Below are 23,116 nucleotides of genomic sequence, written 5' to 3'. Positions count from 1 at the left end.
TCCTAAAGTTGTTTCAATGCTTAGGAAAAGTTGTTAAATTATCTTCTTTGTGTCTTGTCTAGAAAAAGTTATCTTTGGGACCAATAAAAAGCCTGGCAAGGGTATAAGGTCTGATTTTATGCATTAAAAGTAAGTCATTCTTTGGAATATTAATTAATGACTAATTATTTGAGTTATTCTGAGGGATGTTCATATGTTTTATCCAGGCAGAGTTCCCAACACTATCACTACGTTGATGGACTTAGGCTAAACGGAAGCAGATGTAGGACGACTAGAACAGCAAAGCTGTACAGAGTATAAATGCTCTATAAGAAGGTAACTGGTGTCCACAGTGTTTTTGTGTTCATGCATTCTCTCTCTCTCTGTCTCTCTCTCTCTCTGTCTCTCTCTCTGTCTCTCTCTCCACACACTTCACCTTTCAAATGGACAGTGTAATGCAGTCATCCTTGATATTCTTGGATGTTAAGGAAATTTGGCTCCAGGAACCCTTTAGATACCAAAGTTAGCAGATGCTTAAATTCGTTATATACAATGGTGTTGTATTTGCACAGAACCTACATACATCCTCCGGTATACTTTAATTCACTTCTAGATTACTTATAATACTTAATACAATGTAAATACCTACGTAAATAGTTGTCAGTTTCACTGTATTATTTAAGGAATAAATACCAAGAAAAAAAACCTGTATAGGTTTAGTGCAGACACAATTTTTTAAAAGATATTTTCTCTCCACATTTGGTTGAATCTGTGAATGAAAAGCCTGCAGATACAGAGGACCAACTGTAATATTTATCTCACACATTGCAGTGAAGTTCAAATGAACTAATGTATTTGAAAAGCACTTTGTACACTACAAAGTTCTACAGTAATGCTAGTTCTGTCACTCTTAGGTATGATCGTAAATGTCCTTGATCTCTATGTTAATGAAGTGAAAAAGTAGTATCGAAAGCATGAATAATCTGACTGTACCTCTTTGTGTTTTCGTAACTGATTTCTAATTAGCATAGAATCAGCAGTGATTCCAGGCATATGTCATCTGAGCAGTGTAGTTCAACAAGTCACAACATGGTTGAAACAGAGCTCCAGGAAGATTGGTGATGACTCAGAATCACATGGAAGACAAGAAAAAGATAGGAAAATATGCCCTAAATCATCAACATGTGGGTTAATCCAATATAAAGGTTAATGTCACTAAAATTAACAAGCAGCCTATTTTTATGCAAGTCAAATGATTAAAGCAGCATGCTGACTTGAACTTTCCTAATCTTCTTTTATATCTGGATATAAAATTTAAAAAATAAGAATACTTAATTTAAAGAGGAGTTGGATCTTAAATAATAAATCATGGCTGTCATTAAGTGTAGTCATACTTTGTTTCAGATATGTTAGATGCATTACAGATCATTTTAACAGCAACTCTATGAGATATTGTCATTGTTTCACAGAATGAAAACTGATGCTCAGGGAAATGAAGTAATTTTTTAATTTACTAAATAGAAACTACTCAAAGACAGAGCCAAGATCTCAGCCTCCACAGTCCATGTTCTCTTCGTGCTGTAATGCTAATATTAGTACTGAAAAGTCAGTCGTGATCATTTTTCTCCTACTAAATTAATTCAATTGGTGTTAAACAAGTTGAACAGACTCCAACACTTTTAATCATTAGCCCAAGGTCATGCCATTTGAAAGTGGCAGTGTCAGACCTGGAATTCAAGTCTGACCTGGCATCCCCACTAGGGTTTTGTCCACTTTTTTGGTCAACTTAGTCAGGTTGCCCACTGATCTCTTCAATTCTGGCCTATCTTTCTCTCATTTTTAAATGTTATTTCATTATAATAAGTATAATATGTCATACTTAACCTGACATTAACCCTCTTAATAAATTTAAGTATAAAACAGTTTGCTTTTAAAAGATACAAGATGGTATAGCAGATTCCTAGAATTCATTCATCTTATTTCACTGAAACTTACATGCATTGATAGGAAATTTCTCTTTCCTCTCCCTCCCTCAGGATGATTCTATGAACTTGACTGTTTTAGATGACTCGTAAGTGGAGTCATACAGTATTTCTCCTTCTATGACTAGATTATTTCACTTAGCATAGAGTGTGTCAGGTTCACCCATGTCATTGCATACTGCAGGATAGCCCTCTTTTGTTAAAGCTGAATAATATTTCACTGTATACACATACGACATTTTTTTGCCCATTCATTTTCCCCTGAACATTTTGTTGTTTTCACATGTTGGCAATTGTGAATAGTGCAACAATGAACGTGAGAGTGAAAATGTCTTTGAGATCTTGATTTCAGTTCTTTAGTTAGTGGGGTTGTTGGATTATATGGTAATTGGTACCTGTAATACTTTGTGGAACTTCTATACTGTTTTCCATAGAGACATTATGCACTCCACCAACAATATATAACCATTCCAATTTCTCCATGTTTGCCAGCACTTGTCTTTTGTTTTTTCCTGTTAATATCCATGGTGACAGGTGTGAGATGATCTCTCATTGTGGTTTTGATGTGTATTCCCCTGGTTATTAGTTATTATTAGAAAAGTCTCTAGTCCTTTTCTGCAATGGTTCTTAGAAGTCTGGAATGGCAATCACTGTTCACAAGCTGAGCCCTCAAATATGCGTGGAATTGGTGCCTACTGGTAGAGAGCAAGGGATACAAATGGGTGGTTTTCTGAGAAGGTAAGAGATTGTAAGAGAGGGGTACTTCAATGTTATGTAGCTAACTTTCTGAAATGGTCTCTTTCTAGACAGAAAAATCCACACCTTTCATAGAAGAGAGAAAAATTAGCTGAAATATACTTTGTGTCCATGGCCCTGAATATATGCTCTTTTGCAAGTCACAGGCCCTGTTGTGCATATTTCCAGTGGTGATCCTAACATCCATCTGATTATATCACAGAAGAATAAAGAACAACCAACACAATGACTGTAAAGCAGTCTCTCTAAGAAGTGTGCAACAGAAATAATTAAAATTAATGATCTGGGTAGCTTGCAGGTAAGCTGCCTGCTCCAGTATAAGCCAAGTTCTTTCAAGTTGTACTTTTTAAAGGAGTTCTGCTTCAATCCATTGAATTGGATTATTTAAATGAAATATACTTAATAAGTTCCCTTGGGCATCACTCGATACTTCTTTACTATTCTTTTAACTATTTTTTGTATTAAATTTAACACCTGGGTAATGCTAAGTGTCATAGTTACCATAAATTATAGGAGACTAAATAAATATTTGAGAGAGCAGGAGAGATTTGATTAAATTGCTAAAAATGAAAGGTTGAGTACTGTTTCCTGCACCAAATAGACTTTCTTGCTTGAACATGCACTGCCAATTGTAGATTCAGTTTTCATAGCTCTAGACATTTTCTAAATGGGTAAATTGCCAGCATGACCACTTCCATTTTTCTTTCTTGTTTAAGTCTGAACATATTTTTCACCCTTTGACTTTAATCCAAGCTGGTAAGTTATGGCCAAGAATTGAAGGCTTGATAATTACAGGGTTGTAGTGGTGGAACTCCACTGCAAAATTTACCTAGAATGGCAGGAATATTTATATTGTAAATATGGGTTTGAAGCACATGAATGAGATTTATGATATGTCAAAAGTAGAGTCCTTCTTGATAAGTGAGTATGAATGGAGGAATTCAGCTAATGTGAATTAATAATAATTATAGCAATGTCAGGACATTAGGAACAAGCAAGAAAGATTACCGGGTGCCTCCAAAGGAAAATATGCACTGTTTAGAGCAGTTAATTTCAATATTACTGGTCTATAAATTAATATATTCTTTGAATTCCCCTTTGAACTGTTCCTACTCGTTTAATAATGAGTTAAATAAAATGTCTAACAAATGCTCATTCTATATCTTTGAGAAAATCATGATTTTAGCTTTTTAAAAAATTACTCTTTCCCTTAATTAGTATTAATAACTGATATATTGAGTGCTTCCTGTACTAAATTCTCCAAGTGCATTTTCTCATTGAGCCTGTATAACCATATACATAAGCCTAATTCCTCTAAAGAGATGAACTGAGTAAGTCTTAGAGAGGTCAAGTAACTCATCTACCTAAGAAACGAGATGGAAATTCAGAGAAGTGTTCTCTGCCAGAAAATGTACACATTTCTGATTAGTCCTATACCATGTCTGAGTAGATGACTTCATTATGTAGATTTCATTTCCCTTTTGATAATATATTCTCCAGGAGCACTGCCTGTCTGAAATCTCACCAATTCACACCTTTTTCCAATACCTGATAAAACAGACATCTTCACAAAGTGGTTGTTTATTCAGTCCCTAGCCCAAGGATTCCTCCAAGGAGACAGAGAACTAGATTGTGGTGGGGGACGTAAGAGTTCTCAGATTGGAAGGTGGAAAGAAGGGGGATGCAGCTACAAATTTAGCAGATTTCTAAAGCATTTTCTAAAACACAGTCAGAACTGTCCCACTACAACAAGGCATACAGTGGAATTTGATGTTTGAGGACCTGATATTGAATTTGCAATCCTGTTCTCCATACATTCCAGATAAATATTTCCAGCTACTTTGTCACCCTAGCTTCCATTCTTTTGGGAATTTGGTCCTTTGCTCTAGGTTCTAATTCTGTAATGGCCTATATAGTCATTTACTTTCACAAATGGAAATTCCTGATGAGCTATGGAGTCAAGATATGTCTGTTGACCTCCCTGGGCTCCAGTTTTTTCAGGAAAAAAAAAAAAAGGAATGGAGATGCCTTTCAGCTTTAAAATATTTTCTACAATTAGTCTTCATTATTAAGTGGAACATAAATCCAAATGTGAAATGAAAGATAAACCCTTTTATGAGTTCTAAAATATTTATTGATCCTCTTATTTGTTTCAATTATTTAAAAATTACTTCATTCCATTTAAAAAATATTTCATTCCAAAGGGGACTTGAGCTGAGATACTAGATTTTCGTATGGTGATAACTTCTTATTGTCTGTGGAAAAGCCCAGTAAAGTCAAGGAACCATATTAAGCAGTGCTACTATTTGCAAGTATAGAAACTCACTTTGCCATTTCACAGTAAATAATCTTTTCTCTCATGGAATCCATATATAGAATTGGAGCTTTGAAACCATTTCACTCCTTGGCACCAAGAATGGACAATAACCAAAGACAGAAATGATTTTAAATAATGCCCAACTTCCAGGTATGCTTTCTACCGCACACATGTGTCACTCATTTCTACTATAGCATATGGCACATGGCAGAAAAAATATCCACAAACAACCATCACAGAAAGACACCAGCTGAAGGAGGATCACATTCTCTCTCTAAAACCTAATCCAAAATTCTGGGATTAACTAACCTGTGTTAAATGTCCACCTCTTGACCAATCAGCTGTGGCTACAACTTGGGACTGGTACTCTGATTGACGTGTGTTCCTCCCTTCTCCAATCAACTTTGTGACTTTGACAAGCAAGTCACACTGTGCAAAATGTCCAATGGGGGCCACATTCTCACTATTAACTGAAATCCAAGGAAGGAAAGACTACCAAAAAATAAGGGATTGGGTTAACAACTGAAAAGATGTCACAGCATATTCCATTAAAGGAACCATTATTAAATTATACAGTGCTTAAATTAAAAATGTTAAATTAAATAATATAATTAACCTCATTATAAATGCAAGTTGGAGGCTTCACCACATGCTTCCTCAAATTATGGAGACATTTTGACACCATCAGAAGTGATAAAAGTACTAAAAGTAAAGCTTTGTGTTCTCCCCTCTAATCAACATCCTTTTTTTTTGCTTCTCACAGGACATTTGTATGTGGTCCCAATAAAATATCTCTGCACATTCCCAAAAAGCTCTTCATCTGTTTTCTCAGCATTTTTCTTTTGATTCTTGGACTCCATTTATCCCATAAAAGCACATTGAAACATCAATGCCTATCCCTGTTTTTGCAATTGCTCTCTCTGCACAATTAAGCATAATAATTAAAGTATCCTTTTCTTCTGAAAGGCAATTATAGTACAACTTTGAAAACAAGTGACAATAATATTGAATAGTGTTACATTTGTCAGTGAGGTCAGTAAATGGGCAATAGAACTTAGAAAGCAAACAGCCTTTCCGTTGTAAACAGATCACGACTGAGGTTACTAAATGGCTGGAATAGGTCCCTTATAGCACTGGCTGCCATAGCAAATTTTCCTAGCTTTGCTGTGTTTATATTCCTTTATCAGAAACAAACACTTTGTGGTAATTGGCACATGTCCATGACATACAGATAAAAAATGAGTCTAAAATCACTTGAAAACCAGCAGACAGCCAATAAAACATGAATGCATTAGAGATAAAATGTAGCATTTGAAAGAAAATCTTAGAAACCAAATGAAAGATGTTTAACTCTAACATCAGACCCCATAAATTTAAAGAGGACTTCCACAGTTATAAAGTAATAACTACAGTAATTACTGACTGCTATAGTCTAGATCTGGAGTGCCCCCCCAAGGCCCATGTGCTGAAGGCATGGCCCCCAATCCATGACATTATTGGAAGGTGGTGGAACTTTAGGAAGTGGAGCCTAGTGGGGGGTCACTGAGCACATGAACTTGAAGAGGATATTAGGACTGCAGCTCCTCCTCTTCCTTTCTCTTTGGCTTCCAACTGGGATGAGGTGACAGCCTCCCCCCCCATTCACTCCTTCTTTGACTTGCTGCTCACCCCAAACCCAAAAGCAATGAGGTCAAGTGACCACGTACTAAAACCTCTGAAAGCATGAGCCAAAATAAACCTTTCTTTTTATAAGTTGATGGTCTCCAGTATTTTGTCACAGTGATGGGAAATTGACTAACATACTGTCCAAATACACTTTTGAAATAGTTTTAACTTTCCTTTGTCATACTTACCTATATCCTCTACTATTCACTAAAAATAGCCTCCATGAGGACCAAGCTATTGTCGGTTGTGTTCATTATATTATCTCCAGCAACTGAAATAGTGACTGTCATCGAGTAACACTCAACTTACTTTGTTTTATTCAAGTACAATGTACCTACTGAGAAGCGCCCATTTCATAGGTATACAACTCAGTGGATTTTCATAAACTGAGTACATCTATGCAACTAGAACCCACATCAAAAGACAAAACATTACTAGCATGTCAGAAACATCCTTTCCTCTCTTAGCCTTATTCCCTTTAAATATAACTATGATCCCACTTCTAACTGCATAATTGGATTTTGCTTATTTTTGGACTCTCTATAAAAGAAGTTACATAATATGATCATTTTGTGCATGTCTTCTTTCATCACTGTGTTGATGAGATTCACTGATATTGTGTATAATTGTAGCTCCTGTCTTCTCGCTGCGTCATATTCCGTGGTGGAAATGTACCCGTTAATTTAACCATTCAGCCATGAATGGGCTTTTAGGGAGCTTCCAGTTTATGCCTAATACAGATAGAACTCCTAAGAACATGATACACACATTTCTGTTGAGTACATAACCAGGGGTATAATTGTTATATATAGAATAGGCATAGGTTCAGAATTTTTTAGATACAAATACCTACTAAATAACTTGGTGATCTGAGTTTTAAAAGAACCCATATTTTAATTGAATTTGAGGCAAAGTTAATATAATTCATGCCTTGATTTCCACATGAGGAAACTAAAGGTCAAGTTCATTTAACACAAGCACTGGAGTAGAACGTAGGCTGATACCAACTAGCTGTGTGGCTAGATTTCTCTACATAAATCGAGGAAATTGAATAAGATAATCTCAAAATAAATTCCACATTCCAATTCTAAAGTTCTATAACTCACTTTTGATGTCAGAGCCATGACTATAAACCATGTCTTCAAACTCGTATTCAATAGTCTTTCGCTCATAGCAGCCTTTATTTTATTTCTTTTTCTGTTTTTTTAGAAGCACTGGGATTTGAACTCAGGGTCTTACTCTTGCAAGGCAGATGCTCTACCACTTGAACTATGCCCCCAGATGTTTTTGGTTTTATTTATTTTTTGGATAAGTTTTCATGTTTTTCTCTAGCCAGCCTGGACCACTATTCTCCTACCTGCCTCCCAGGTAGCTGGGATTACAGGTGTGAGTCACCACATGCAGTTTATTTGCTAAGATTTCATCTCTCTAACTTTTTCCCAGGCCAGACACAAACCTCAATCCTCCAAATCTCCACCTCCTGATTAAGTGGAATTATAGGATGAAACATGATTCCCAGTCCTCAGCCTTTGTTTCAGTGAAATTTATTATTTATGTAGGCTGAGGTTATAGTTCAGTGGTACAGTGCTTAGCTGCATGTGAAAGGCCTTGGATTAAATCCTCAGCCCCACAAAAAAGTAATGGATTTAATGTTAACACTGTTAATTAATCGTATTAGCTAGACCTTATTGAATGTCTTCTCCAAGAGTTTTTCACGAACAAACTCATCAAATCCTCACAAGAACCCATAATGAATTATTATAGCCATCCTTATTTACAAAAGAGGAGACTTAGGTGCAGAGTGGACCAATGCCCATCTAAGGCCACACAGCTGCTCAGTGATCCAGCTATGTTCTGTTGGTCATGTGAACAGTGAACAACTTTATGTGTAGCCATTGGTAAACCTAAAGAACATCCAATACCAAATACTTTATTACAACTTGCAGCTGTTTCCAGCCACTTGATCCAGTAGAAATTTTTCTTCTCTTGATTCTTGCATGTGATTTATGGCATACCTGGTCTGAAACAAGTGACATTATGAAAGCCTTGTCTGAAACTCTTAGAGTCAGATTCTTCAAGTTGCATAAGATCCTTTGATTTTGATTTCTATATTCAACAACACTTAGATGGGTTTCTTAAATCAGAATTATGAAGATGATGAAATTAATAAATCATAAATGAATGAACCCATATAGGAAAGAATGCTAAAGAAAATACTAAAATTATATGTTATTATTTAACAAATTATAAACAATCTATACCATGTACTGATATTAATGTCTAAATTCAGCCTGGTAAGAAACTGATAAAAAAGAAAAAAACCTTTAGTCATGTGGTAAATGAGATATCAACACTCTGAGCCAATTGAAATTTCTGCTTCAATATTCTTTAGTCCCTCCCTTTAATATGCTCCATAAAAGTTTTCATTGGCTTTAATTTTCCATTTTCTTATATGGGGTCTTCATTTTGCCTTTAAAATTCTTGGTCACTGTCTAAAATTGTCTTAATTGCTGACTTTTAATGATAGGTCACCATCAGTTGATTTTTAAAGGTACTTTGCTTTCAGCTAAAATGCCTTTCAGAAATACACCCGAGGGACAGTTTGTTGTCTAGAAATCATCCCTTTTCTTCCACACATAAGTTCTAGTCCTGTGGTTCACAATTCATTTCTTCCATAGCTGATATGAAATGGCCCATAACTGATCTTCTGGATAAATTCCATGACAGTGTGCATCTGGTCCACCACTAAATGTTAGGGGTGAGAGTGGGGGCTAAGGAAAGGTCTTACTCTGTATGGTTTAGGACAGGAAGCATTTCTGTTTTCTGCACTAATGAACACCTTCCAGAAAATCAGATCATGCACACATATATAGACATACACTAGTTACTATGTAATCTGTTATCAAAATTTATCCAACTGTTTACCACACAAACAAGCTTGACTCTGCCATTATAAATATGTAGAATGGGCATTCTTCCTAGCCATTTTGCCCTGATATGTATAACCTGGAGTGTGGCCTTCATTCTCTATCTAAAGTCATAGGAAAGGAGCATCTCCATAAAAGCTGCAGCTAAGAAGGTTCTCTCCTAGGTAATTTCCAATGTCTATCAAAACTTAACTGTAGGTATTTCCAGACCTTTCCTGATACTGTGGCTCAGTCATTAGTGGATTTCCACGCCCTCACTGTGGTCACTCACAACTGATTGTGCAACTATTTAAAACACATACACTAACTAGTAAATAAATGATTAATAGGAATTTTCATTAGCACTTTTCTAGTTCTTTAGAAGAACAAAAAAATCCAAACAAATTGTGGTCATTGTGAGTTTAGAGTTTGTAAACCTGCAGGTCAGCCCCACCAGAGGCAACCACTTGTAGATCTTTTCTTGAAAGCATTCTGGAGGACTTTTACAACCACACGCATGCAGTGGGACCAAGAGGAAGACAGTATTCAGCAAGACTGTAGTGTCTATTCCAAGAATGGAGGGAGGAGGATGAAGGAGAATGATGGAGGGAATGAATTCAACTATGACATATTGTAATGTCACAATTTACCTCCGGTACAACATTAACAAAAAAATACTAAAGAAAAGACTGTGGCAGACAGTCAAGTTCTCTATGTGCTAAGATTACACATTCTCTGAAATGTGTAGTACTTCATTGTAATAACTCATTTTATTAAAAGTAATTACACTCCTCTTGTTAGAATGACTGGTGTTGGCATTGTTGTTTTTACTTCTTGAGTAAAGCGAGGAAAAGTCAAACTTTATGATTTAAAGGGAAAGAAATAGGCAAAATACTAAGACAATGATCACATCTCTTGCTAACTAAAAAAGAATTAGGAGACCAGGGCAGAATGGTTGCATAAGAGATCCCCTTCCACACACTTCCAAAACAGGCTGCCTGTCACTTAAGCAGATAAAGTGAATTACAGAACTGGAGGCAAATGGAATCTGAGCCACAGTGGGGTGGAATGAATACCAGAGTCTTTCTGCTGAGTTCCCTTGGACTTCCCTGGTGCTGGCTCATCCTAAAATATGATGTGTTGACAGAATGGTATAAATCAGAGGAGGGGGTTATTGCCTTGGAAAAATGTACAGTTAAAAATAAAATATGTATAGTTAATGAAGTTGGAGGAACATTTCAAGTCATAAAATCTTATGGAAATACAGTCACAATAACAAGGGAGAAACTAGAGAACGTCTCCATGAAATGAAATGAGACCCCATGAATATAGATGGAATCTGACCAAGTGTTTGTGTATGACCCAAATATTTTGTCCTGGACATAGTCACCTTTTGCTATGCTAAATATATTCTACAAAGGAAAAAAAAACATAAAATTAAAGTAAAAATGAAATAGAACAGTTCTGGAAAGATGTTGTTGGAGGGGTTAGTTACATAGAATAAAATGAAGTTAGCAAAAAAAGAATTTAAAATTTGAGAGATAACATAGCCTGCAATTTGGAGAGTCTTCTAGGTACCATGGACAGGTCACTTCTCCTATTGTCTCTGGTCAAGTCTAAGTGGATAAACCATGTAGTTACACAATGACATTTGTCCCTTTTCAAGATCCATACTTGAAAAGAGCCAATGAGGAAAGAGCATTCTTCAGGAGCCCCTATGAATCGATTTCATACAAGGGGCTGCAGTAAAATAGTCAGCTACTGCTTACTTTGACCTATGTCTCCACATTTCCATCTGAGGATTAAGTCCACCTAGAGAAATAAGTCGAACAAATTTCATATTCTATGTGTTTTTAATAAATCTTGGATTTCATAAGATCTGTATACTTTCAACTTGTGTTTTCCTTTAGCTAGATTTATTGGGTTGTTGTTTTTTACACATAAACAATTTCTGACAAAAATGGAGTCTCAGCTGAAGACAAATTCTCCCATTGGGTGAAAACATGACCTATTACTTAAATTTCCATCAGAACACAAAAAATACTCCAAGAATTTCAAATAGAATTTAATCCAGAGAATTACGTATATGATGATGAAAGAACTGAGGAGCTAAACAGAAGATGGTAAGGTAACGAGGAGTTGACAGCAAGAAGTTGCTGCCACCTTACAGTTCTAGAAACAGAGATTAAGAGGGTGTGTCCCCAAGTCTAAGAGCTGCAGTGGAACCTTATTGAGTCTTTCCAGTGGGGCCATAAAGAGAGATATTTTCCAGCAGGACATTGGCCCATAGTAGAGGCACACAGGTTATACCAAAGATGACATAAAAACTCAGAGAGAAGAGTAGGAATATACTGGTTTTTCTCATTTTTATGTATTCTTTGTACTTGTATATTGCATTGACCAAACCTACACAGATGCTACAGTACTAGGGGCCTGAGAAATATAGAATCTTAGAGTAGAAGACAAAGTACAGATCTGAAAATCAGCAGGCCAAGATCTGTCCCACATGGGCTCCAGGAAATAGTATCATCACTAATAAACATCCTATAACAATTTGGGATGGTCTTGGAAACATAAGAACATAATTTTAATTTGTGTGATTCTCTGTTTTTTTTTTTTTCCTTCTACCCATCTTATTCAGTTCCTCAGCATTTTGCCTCAAGGATTTTTTTCAAGACACCAATCATAAGTAACTTGAAATCATAAGCTCTTTTTACACAAAACAAAAGCCTAAACTGGTTGCAGATATTACACTAAAGATGATAGGAAGGAAGAGAGGAATACCAATAAAAAACACAGTTCTTGCTCCAAAGGAAATTAGGGATAGTTTATTTTGAGACAAATATGAGTGATCAAGGTCCAAGAACACAGATTCAGGATTTACCATGGAAGAAGTTGCATGAACTTTTATATTCACTTAACAAAAAAAGTCATAAACCTATGCATTTGCCAAATACGTTGGTGAGAACATCAGGTGGGTGGCCTCAGCAAAGCAAGGAAAGCTTTTCTGTAGGTTTCAGATGCTATCTTACAGCATTCTTGGCTTTAGACTTGATAGAAGCTTTGAGGTGTGCTAAGCTTAATAATGCATTCTGAGAATTTTACCTAATAGTCATGAGGATGTTAGGTTGGATACAGAGGTGGATGAGATGCAGGGGTTAATGATAAATGGATAGTAAAGGGTACTAAAGATAATCCAGAATAATTTGGGCGCTTGATGTGCAACATTTCATTTCTCCACAATTACCATGTTCTAGTCAGTCCAGGTCAAATAGTCCACAGGATCTTCCGTATAGGTGTGGCTTCTTCAGAGAACTTCAGTTTATAGGAATGTACCTATATGAGCTGCAAAAGGAGAATAATTTCAAACACTGCAAAGAAGACTGAACACAGATATCCTGGGATATCAAAGACATATGCTATTCAGTCTTCATGCTCCAGGAAGAAGACAGGCCCTCAGAAGTGGGGCAGGAAGGGTAGGAATATGTGGTATCTCAATAAACTCTAAAACCTAAGTGTAGGAAGTCCCTGCCTTGTCAGAGTCCTATGTCCTAAACAGGGTCCAGGTTCAGCACAGGTTTTGGATGCAAAGGGAACATGCAAACTGAGGCATCATATGACCAAAAGAAGCCAATAAGCTTTGGCAAATTTCGCATCTAAGTCTTCTCTCTTTTGAGCTTAAGCTCAGTACCATATCAATCACAGAGGAAAATAAACAACACTCAAAAAAGTTTACTTAAAGAATTTAACAAAGGAACTATAAACTTAAGTCTTGAACAAGATTAAAGAAATCAACAAGGATGGTGAGGCACCTGAGACCTGAAGGAGAAAAGAGAGAAAATTGTGTTACTAACACCCCAGAACAACTAAACCATGGAGTGCGAGATTTTCCCCAAGTAGTAAGGCCTTGGAGGAGTACCTTCCTTGCTGCAGCCATGGTGAGAGACAGGAAGGAAGCACAGGAATGAATACACCAACACTTCTCTCCTCTTGAAGCCAAACTATAAGGAAGCCCAGATGCAGCAGTCTGAGAAATCCCAGGGCACAGAATAGGAGAGAGAAGAGCTAAAAATGGGAGAGTTAAATGACAAATAATGAGCTCCAAGTTTTGTGTGTTCTGAAGGATCAATAACTTAGGGGACCCATTTTAAAAAATAACAATAAATTAACCATACAAAATTATTATCATACTTGTTTAGACTTTAAAAAGAAATCACTACAATGAACTTTAAACAGCTGACAAATGTTCAACTATCACAGAATCAAAAGAATCTTAACTGCCTAAAATACTTTTATAAAATATACCCTCCCCACAGTTTCGACAGCAGTATTTTTCACCATTTCTTCATAGAAGAACATTTTTTTCCTTTGTTGTTGTTCTGAGTGGGGGTACATTGTGGCATTTACAAAAATTCTTATACTATACCAACTATATCATACTTGAATTCACCCCTTTCACTGCTCCCCTTTATCCCTCCCTCTTCGGATTCATGGAACAGTTTCAACAGGAATCATTTTTCCACTTTAATACATGTGTATATATTTTTTGCACTGTATTACTCTCCTACCCACCTTTTCCTGCCACCTCCCCCTCCCACTGGTGCCAACCCACTCCCCTGGGCAAGACTTATTCTTCCCTTCTGTTCTCTGATTTTGCAGAATAGAAAAGAGAAAAAGAAAAACATGACATTTATGCTAGTTTGAGGTAAAGATAGCTACACAGGAAGTTTCCTTGTGATACTTCCATGCATATATGTGTTATAACCCCAATTGGCTTGTCTCCTCTAATTATCTGCTTTAGTCCCTTTCTTATGGTGGCTTCAGCTGGTTTAAAATGTCTATGTTCATTCTTGTATAGTGAGTTCAAGTTCTTAATTTCCTTCTTTTACCTATCCCTCCCATGTGTGACCTCCCCTTTGTGTTACCAGTGTTTCATAATATTGTTGCATTTGTGTTAGGTCTACATTCTACATATGAAAGAGAACATGCAGCTTTTGGCCTTCTGAGCCTGACTAACTTCACTAAAATGATGTTCTCCAGTTCCCTCCATTTAACTGCAAATGACAAATTTTCATTCTTCTTTGTGACTAAGTAAAATTCCATTGTACATAAATACCACATTTTCTTAATCCATTCATCAGTAGTGGGACATCTTGGCTGTTGCTATAGCTTAGCTATTGTGAATAGTGCTGTAATAAACTTGGGTGTGTAGTTGTCGTTGTTGTAAACTGACTCACATTCCCTGGGGTATATCCCTAGGGGTCATATTGCTATGTCATATGGCAGATCTTTGTTTAGTTTTTAAGGAGCCTCCATACTGTTTTCCATAGTGGTTGTACTAGCTTACATTCCCAGCAGCGTGTATGAGGGTTCATTTTTCCCCCATCCTTGCCAACATTTGTTGTTGTTTATGTTCTTGATTGTAGCCATTCTAACAGGAGTGAGGTAGAATCTTAATGTGATTTTGAGTCCCATTTCCTTTCTGGCTAGGGATGGTGAGCATTTTTTCATGTGTTTTTTAGCCATTTGAACTTCCTTTGAAAGGGCTTTGTTCAGTTCATTTGCCCATTTCTTTACTGAGTCATTGATTTTGGGGATGGTTAGCTTTTTGAGCTCCCTTTATGTGCAGTTTATCAGTCCCTTGTCTGATGTATAGCTATCAAAGATTTTCTCCCATTCTGTGTGTGGCCTCTTCAAGTTAGAAACCATTTCTTTTGTTGTGCAGAAGCTTTTTAATTTCATGTAGTCCCATTTGTCAATCCTTTCTCTTAGTTGCTGACCCGATGGAGTTCTGCTAAGGAAGTCATTGCCTATGCCTATTGCTTCTAGTGTATTCCCTGCTCTTTCCTGCACTAGTTTCAAGGTTTCAGGTCTTATATAAGGTCCTTAATCCACTTTGAGTTGATACTTGTACAGGGTGACAAGCATGGATCTAGTTTCAGTTTTCTGCAGGCAGATATCTAATTTTTACAGCAACATTTGTTGAACAGGCCATCTTTTCTCCATCCCATATTTTTGGCACCTTTGTTAAAAATTAGGTGGGCATCGCTGCATGGATTCATATCCAGGTCTTCCATTCTGTTCCACTGGTCTTCATATCTGTTTTTGTGCCAGTACCATGATGTTTTTATTGCTATGGCTCTGTAGTATAGTTTGAAGTAGGGTATTGTGATACTTCCAGCATTGCTCTTTTTGTTCAGTATTGTCTTGGCTATTCACAGTCTTTTGTGCCTCCAAGTGAACTTTAGGGTTGATTTTTCAATATCTGTGTTGCATGTCATTGGGATTTGGATGGGAATTTGGTTCAACATGAACATTACTTTTGGTAGAATTTACTATGTTGATTCTACCAATCTATAAGCATGAGCAATCTTTCCATCTTATGTAGTATTCTTTGATTTCTTTCTTCAGTGGTTTGTAGTTTTCCTTATATAGGTCATTTATATCCTTTGTTAAGTTTATTCCAAAGTATTTTTTGTGGTTATTGTAAATGAAAGTATTTTCCCACATTCTTTCTCAATTTTTTCATTGTTAACCTACAGAAAGGCTACTGACTTTTGTAAACTGATTTTGTATCCTGATACTTCACTAAAGCTGTTTATGGTGTCTGAGAGTTTTTTGGGTATTTTAGGTGTAGGATCCTGTGGTCTGGAAAAAGGGATAGTTTGACTTATTCCTGACCTATTTGCATTTCTTTTATTTCTTCTTCCTGTCTTATTGCTCTGGCTAGGAATTACAAAACTATGTTAAATAGGAGTGGAAAGAGTGAACACCTTTTTCTTGTTCCTGACTTAAGGGGAAATGGTTTCAGTTTTCCCCCTTTAAGTATAATGTTAGCAATAAGTTTGTCATATACAGCCTTTATTATTTTGAGATATATTCTTTCTATTCTGAGTTTCATCAGTGCTTTATCATGAAAGTGTGTTGAATTTTATGAAAGGTTTTTTCTGCATCTATTGAGATAATCAAATGGTTTTTGTCTTTGCTTCTGTTAATATGGTGCATTACATTTAATGATTTGCATATGTTGAACCATCCCTGGGACGAAGCTGACTTGGTCATGGTGTATGATTTTTCTGATATTCTTCTGAATTAAGTTTGTCATTATTTTACTGAGGATTTTTGCATCTATGTTCATTAAAGAGAGTGGCCTATAATTCTCTTTTTTTGTTATGTCCTTGTCTGATTTTGGTATGGGTGTAACATTGGCTTCATAGAATGAGTGGCAATATTCCTGAGTGTTGGTGTCAGTTCTTCTTTAATGGTCTGATAGAATTCAGTGGAGAATCCTTCAGGTCCTGGACTTTTCTTTTATGGGAGACTCTTTATTGCTGCTTAACTTCATTGCATGTTATAAATCTATGTAGATGATTTATAGCCTCTTGGTTCAATTTTGGATAGTCATCTATATCTAGAAATTTGTCCATTTCTTCTAGATTTTCCAATTTATTTGGATATAAATTTTCAAATTAGTCCCCAATGATTCCTTGGATTTCCTTGGTGTTTGTTGTTATCTTCTCTTTTGCATTTCTGATTTTATTAATTTGGATCTTTTCCCTCCTCTTCTTAGTCAGATTTGCCAGGAGCTTGTCAATCTTGTTTATTTTTTCAAAGAACCAATTTTGTTTCATTGATTATTTGCATTTTTTTTGGTGTCCATTTCATTGATTTGGACCTGTATTTTTATTTTTTCTCTCTTTCTGCTTGTTTTGAATTTAGCTTGTTCTTGTTTCTCTAAGTGTTTGAGATGTAGCAGTAAGTTGTTTGAGATCATTCTGTGTTTTTAATATATGCATTCTTTGCTATAAACTTTCCTCTTAAGTCTGCCTTTCTGTGTTCCATAGGTTCTGATAGGTTATGTTTTCATTTTCATTAAACTCCAAGAATTTTTTGATTTCCTCCCTTATTTCTTGATCATTGAGCAATGTGTTGTTCAGTCTCCATGAGTATTTTTTGGTGGTTCTTTTGTTGTTGAGCTCTACTTTCGTTGCGTTGTGGTCAGACAGTATGCAGGGGGTTATTTCAGTTTTCTTAAACTTATTGACACTTGCATTGTGCCCTGAGATATGGACTATTTTGGACAAAGTTCCATGGGTTAACTGAGGAGAATTTATATTGTGCCGTGGCAGGATGGAATATTCTGTAGATGTCTGTCAGGTCCAATACATCTGTGGTGTCATTCAATTCCAGAATTTCTTGTTGACTTTTTTGTCTGGATGACCTATCTCTTGGTGATACAGGAGTATTAAAGACTCTCATTACTACTGTGTTGGGGGTTTAGCTGTGATTTTAAGTAAATTAGTGTATGTTTTATGAAGTTGGGTGCACCAGAACTGGGCACACATAAGTTGATAACTGTTATTTCCTCTTGATGTTTAACTCCTTTTATTAGTATGAAGTGACCAAAGAAGAATAATTTTTAATATCAATTTCTATAAAGAGACTGGAAAGATAATATAATCTTTTCTAGAATGATATAAATCAAATTTCATTTTTATTTTTGATAGCTGGGATCCACAAAATATGTGACTTCACAAAAATAATTGTCTTCAGTCTTGATGTAAGTTTTTGCATCAAGACTGAGACACATCAAGACTAAAAGCACAAGAATTTTGATAAAAGTCAGTTTTACATAATTGTCATAAAAATTTTAAGCATATATTGCTTTTTGAATCATACATACTGTTATCAAATATAGTCCCAACAGTAGGTATTGATGAAAACTTTGACTAGATATTGATGAAAACTTACTCCTCCACTAACAATTAAACATGTCTGATGGTTGGAAGAATTTTCGAGAGATATGGTTTACATAGTATAAGCTTACTTTTCCTTCCATTATCCACATTTCTGCTTTGGGAACTATAGAGGTTAACTGATGGTTAACAGTGACTTATACACAAAAGTGATTGAAAAATCACACAAATATTTCTTACTAAGCTCAAACTAAATGTGATTAATTCAATTTTCCCTAGACTAGATCTTATAAAAGTCTGAAGCATGATTAAAAGGAGACCTGAAGGCCTGCATTTGAATCAAGTCCTAGAGACCAATAATGTACTTTATTAAATGTAAATGATATATTTATAGCACATGAGATAGTCTCCAAGTTATGGTTTCTAAATATATTTTCACACACACAGGAACAAAAACCTGCCACCCTCACAGAGATGGCTGACTTCAGGTGTGGAACACTGAAGTCACTATAGGACCCTGAAAACAAAAGAGCCACTCACATTCAAGGGGATCATATTGAGAAAGAATGGAAGTCAAGTTAAAATTATTCCCACTGGCCAAAGGTGAGATAGTTTATGCATAAAAATGTATTATAGCTGCCATAGATTAAAACACATCAAAAACCAGGCACCGGTGGCTCATACCTTAATCCTAGCTACTTAAGAGACTGAGATCATGAGTATCATGGTTTTTGAGGCTGGTCCCAGCAAAAAGTACATGAGACAACTATCTCAACCAGTAGCTGAGCACAGTGGTACACAAGTGTCATCCCAGCAATGCGGGAGGCTGACATGAGAAAGATCTCAATTTCAGGCCAGACCTGGAAAATAAAAATCTCAACACCCTACCTCAATGGGAAAAAACCTGGGTGTGGTGGAACATGCCTTTTCATCCCTGCTATGTCAGGAAGCCTAAAATAAAAGAACCAGCATCCAGGCCAGCCTGGACAAAAAGTGAGGCCCTATCTCAAAAATAAGCAGAGAAAAAAGATCTGGAGGCATGACTCAAACATTAGAGCACCTGTCTAGCAAGTGCAAAGTCCTGAGTTCAAACTCCAGTATCATAAAAAAGTCTATATGGTAGTAACAATATTAAAAAACACCTCACTGATCTCATTTGAAGGTTGTCAGGACACCCCATCCCTCATTCAAAAATTTACTGAATACAGGGTGTAATAAAAATGAAGCATTTATTCTACCTTTCCTATGTAAACTCTATTCCAGCATAGTCAAGTAGTTCAGAAGGAATGACTCAACTACAAGATGCTCCTCTGTCACTCCTAATAAAATAATAGCTCTAGGCAATGGTCATCAGTGATCTATGTGGAAAATGATACATGGATCAGCCTGAAAACACCTGCATCCTTTGGCTAGCCTTAATGTTGCAAAAATAAATAAAATATGGTAAAGAAAGAAAATGTGGTCAAACATTATATGTCTCTGATGTAATGCAATAGTACATGGCATATCTATGAAAGTTTTTTGCAAAAAAAATCCTAAATATGATCAAGCATCTAGATATAACTTCTATATATTTAGATATATATATCAGACAGAAGACAGATGAATATGTCAAATGACACCACAGGGATATAATAGGCCAACCCGATAGTGTGTAATACTCTATTTGAGATCCAATTTCTTCAACAAATAAATGGTATTTTTTAAAAAGAGGGAGTAAACTGTTACAGATTAAGTTTTAGAAACTAGTCAACCAAATGTAACATATTGGCTTATTTGAATCCTGATTCAAAAACCTAATTGAAAAAAGAAGGATATTCATGGTCCAATAAGGGAAAGTTGAATACTAGCAGCACATTAGATGATATTAAAAATAACATTAATTTTGGGGTGTAACAATGGTTAAGAATACATCTTAGAGATACATATTGAAATGTAGAGGGGTGAAGTTATGCAGTGTTTAGTATTTATTTCAAAATAATCCAGCAGGGGAGTGGTAAGGCATAGGGGAGAAGGTGTGAACGAAGCAAGAGGAGAGTAGAAGCTGTACAACAAACCCATAATTTTTATGTCATACATAGTTTTATATGTGATCAAAAATTTCCGTAGTAACTTTTTAAAAAACAAAAGCAGCTAATGAAAACTGAACTTTCCAAGAGTTTACAAAGGTTCACTCTTAAAAAGTCACTTTTTTTTATACCAACATGAAGAAAATTTTCTTAAACCTTCAAATATTTAAGAGAAGAATTTGACCAAACAGTGATTCCCTTCTCTTTTTCTAACCCCTAAATATTGTTTGCTTTGTCAATAGGTCAAGACCAACTCTTCATTTGTCAGGGAACACATGTCAGACCTCACAGTTGATATTTGACCAAAATGAAAACTTAAGTTAGAGGAAAACTTGAAGTTGTGAACTTCCAGGACAGAAATCTGAATGCTGAAGTTTGTTGACCAATTGGCACGTAATTAAAATTAATTTATTCTCCTTAATTACTTGAAGGGCTTGGATGATTAAAGGGGGAACAGTCATTAAGCCTCAAAAAGCAAAAAACTGGTTATAGTTGTCTGAATGACGATGGGATCAAGATTCATGCCACTCTTAATTTCTCCCTGAAATGGCTAAAATCCGACGCGATACATGATTCACTTCCTTCTTCTGTCCCCACCAGCCTCAGGAGTGCTTGCTCTATGGGAACTTAATGCTCAAAGTTTCTACCCTTCCACATTGATATAGTCTGGAATTCATTAAGATTACAGAACCTCAAAATCCATGCATAAGAATTTTTATGTTTGAATAAATCATGTGTCCGACAGTGACACCTATTGGTGAAGTATAATATTGCAAACTGCTGCTACTGAATATTGTAATACTGTAAAACCTCAAACACAATAGAAAAGAAACAGACTGAACTGGGCAAAATCCATGGTAGGAAAAAATCATTTTCATATGCTTTTACCAGTTTCAAATAGTCCAGATAATTAGAGCTAGACTCAAAATAAGGTGCTTCGACAGAAGTACTTATGATTAGTGTTCTAAATACTCAGACCCTGTTATAAGTGATGTTGCCTTAAACTGAAATTTAGTCTTATTTTAATTGAGCTTTCTAGAGTTCTGAAAATCATTTTGTTCCTTTAAATGGACAGACATTTCATGACTATCTTGATAAATTTTTAACTGAATTTTGAAAACTTCTGACAGTTCACAATGAATCCAAATTATTTTTAAAATTATACACTAAAATTAGACAAAGGATAGGAGATTAAATTTTGACATTATAAATGTGAAAACTAAGGATGAAATAAATACTTCTTACAAGAGGTAGGCAGAAAGGAAAGAAGGAACCACCATTAAAGGATCAGATTGTAGGAACAAAAATAAGAAAAATGTGAAAAATAAAATCCTGCCCAATCTCTAAAAAGTCAGTGTGCCAAAGGGTAGCTATATCAACTTGATCCTTTAATAATCAAAAGTCCTCATCTTGCTCATTAGAATAATGAATAAAACTTACTGAAATAAATTATGCAACTTATAATCACTTATGAATATATTTTCATATATTTATCTTACACAGATATATATTAAATAAATGTGTAACAAATATATTGCTAGTATTACATTGAATAATTTATAAATACACTTATAATTCCACCTGAGGGAACCGCCAAAATATGGAACAAGAAATGATACCTGAGGCTAAATGTTCTCTTGTACCTAGGTTTTCCCCTGATTAAAAAAATAATAATCCTTTTGGTTTATTTATTTAGTTATTCATATGTGCATACATTGTTTGGGCCATCTCTCCCCCCTTGCAAGTCGTTTGTCTTGACTCAGTACTCTGTCTTCGGCCAACATCCATGAACTTGTGCCCCAGTTAACTTATGGTTAAAGGGGATGGGGATGGAGCTTAGTGGTAAGGTGTGAGGCCTTAAAAAAATAATTTTCACTCTCAAATCCGTCCTTCATTTTCTTTCTGACTACTTGAATTTGTCATAATTGATGGTATGGGTTTTTTCCTGCTCAGTTCTGAATTCCACTTTTCCTGAGCTTCGCTCTCAATCATCTCTCTTCTTTAGAGTCCTCACCGAGTGTTACTTTGACAGCCAGCCTTGACTTCAGTACAGCGTGAAGGAACACTCATGTTTTATCTCCTCTGCTGCTCTCTCCCCTGCCCCCTCTGCTACATTTTAATCAATGTCTGAGGAGTACTTGGAGAAATCCCAACAGTCACTATGGCCAATTTGTACAGAGAGCTGAAGGTACAGGGTTAGGCTTCTTGTCTGGTGGGCAGGAAGGGGACCTATATATTCAATGCAGTGAATGTGGTAATCACATCAATTTTGTGGCAAGACATTCCAAGCTACACAAAAACAAGACTGAAAGGATTGAGTCAAAGAGAAAAAAAAAGAAATAGAGGAAAGCAGAGGGGAAAAAAGGAAGGAAAAAAGGAAGTAGAGGAAGGGATAAAGGGAAGAAAGGAGGAAGGAAGGTAGTCCTTTGGAATAATCTTTCTCTATTAATCTTCCCAAAGGAAGGAAAACCTGTTTATGATAGACCAGGATGCAATTTTGTAGCTAATTTTGGTTTTCTACTGTCATTATCAAAATATGTTTAAGGAGGGCCTTTGCCAAATTAAAATCAAGAAAGATTGGCCATCCTTGAGACTTAAGGAACATGGCAAGGGACAAAGAACAAAGGAGAAACTCTTGGTATCAAGAAATATTTCTTTAACTCATGACCACATTGGGAACTGACCTTGTTCAACATAGGTATGATGGGTGAAAGTGTTTGCAATCTTTAAAAAAATAAAATAGGAC

General features: G+C 35.9%; 1 long non-coding RNA gene across 2 annotated transcripts in view; it reads left to right on the top strand.

The window, feature by feature from the left end:
* LOC141424799 (uncharacterized) overlaps positions 1 to 18,763 on the top strand; it is a 38,687-nt gene extending 19,924 nt beyond the window's left edge. The window contains exons 4-5 of one of the 2 annotated variants that reach the window (XR_012449713.1): positions 207 to 315; positions 18,749 to 18,763. This is a non-coding gene — a long non-coding RNA (uncharacterized lncRNA). Of the gene's footprint in view, positions 1 to 206; positions 15,362 to 18,748 lie in introns of those variants that run through there. The other variant, XR_012449712.1, reaches the window with a different exon arrangement.
* Positions 18,764 to 23,116: the final 4,353 nt, after the last annotated feature.

The sequence above is a fragment of the Castor canadensis genome, chromosome 7 (genome assembly GCF_047511655.1).
Source record: "Castor canadensis chromosome 7, mCasCan1.hap1v2, whole genome shotgun sequence".
Classification (NCBI taxonomy): domain Eukaryota; kingdom Metazoa; phylum Chordata; class Mammalia; order Rodentia; family Castoridae; genus Castor; species Castor canadensis.
Note: the sequence above shows the minus strand (reverse complement) of the source record. Positions and strands in the feature narration are given on the sequence as shown.